The sequence below is a fragment of the Mandrillus leucophaeus genome, unplaced genomic scaffold (assembly GCF_000951045.1).
Source record: "Mandrillus leucophaeus isolate KB7577 unplaced genomic scaffold, Mleu.le_1.0 Scaffold580, whole genome shotgun sequence".
Taxonomy (NCBI): Eukaryota; Metazoa; Chordata; class Mammalia; order Primates; family Cercopithecidae; genus Mandrillus; species Mandrillus leucophaeus.
The window spans coordinates 2,619,175-2,620,481 of NW_012106253.1; the positions used below are offsets into that span (position 1 = coordinate 2,619,175).

Genomic DNA, 1,307 nt, shown 5'->3' on the forward strand with positions numbered 1-1,307 from the left:
AGATCATTTTCGCCTTGGCCCAACCCCTTCCCCTCCAAGTGTATATAAGGCACTGCATTACCGCCATTAAAAGAGACTTGATCAGAGCACTGTCTTGTCTCCATTTCTCCTATCTCTTGTTCCCCAAATTCCCACCCCCTCTTCCAGGGCCTGCAGTGACGATCCCGCGGGCCGGGATAGAGGCCAGCGGAGAAACTCCGGAAGGAGAGACTATTTGCCGTGGCTGAACACTTCAAACAAATCATTAGATGTCCTGTCTGTCTAAAAGATCTTGAAGAACCCATGCAGCTGAAATGCGGATATGTCTGCTGCCTTCAATGCCTCAATGCACTGCAGAAGGAGCCCGATGGGGAAGGTTTACTATGCCGCTTCTGCTCTGTGGTCTCTCAGAAGAAAGACATCAAGCCAAAGTACAAGCTGAGGGCGCAGGTTTCCATCATCAAGGAACTAGAGCCCAAGTTGAAATCTATTCTAACAACGAACCCAAAGATAAGGAAGTTTCAAGTGCATATGACTTTGGATGTGGACACAGCCAACAACTATCTCATCATTTCTGAAGACCTGAGGAGCTTCCGAAGTCAGGATTTCAGCCAGAATAGGAAGGAGCAAGCTGAGAGGTTCCACATTGCACTGTGCGTCCTGGACGCCCCTTGCTTTACTTCCGGCCGCCATTACTGGGAGGTGGACGTGGGCACCAGCGAAGTATGGGATGTAGGCATTTGTAAGGAATCTGTGAACTGACAGGGGAAGATTGTGCTTTCTTCAGAACACGGCTCCTTGACTGTGGGTTGCGGAAAAGGAAAGGTCTTTGCCGCCAGCAGTATGCCTGACTCCTCTATGGGTGAGTCCCCAGTTGCACAGAGTGGGGATTTTCCTGGATGTAGGTATGAGGTCCATTTCCTTTTACAATGTTAGTGATGGGTGCCATATCTGCACATTCAACAAAATTTCTGTTAGCGAGCCATGGCGTCCAATTTTTGCTCATAAACGTGGAACTCAAGAGGATCAGACCTTCCTGAGTATCTGTTCTGTGATCAATCCAGCCAGTGCCAGTGCCCCAATTTATTCTAGGGAAAGTAAATAAACATTTGAACATAATCATCTATAGGAAGTTTCTGTGTGCCCATAGCCATAGCTAAGAACTTTTCTGCTAGATACACATAGGTACAAAGGGATAGAAGGGAAAGATCCATCATTCTGTAAACCATGAACAGAAAGCAGTTACATTAATTAGGGGGAAATTACATTTTACTTAAAGTTTGTCATGTTATTTTCTTTGGGGGCTTATGTTTATATTTCTGTTCAGT

General features: G+C 46.1%; 1 pseudogene; it reads left to right on the top strand.

The window, feature by feature from the left end:
* LOC105553109 overlaps positions 1-1,084 on the top strand; it is a 2,227-nt pseudogene extending 1,143 nt beyond the window's left edge.
* The last annotated feature ends 223 nt before the right edge of the window (positions 1,085-1,307 follow it).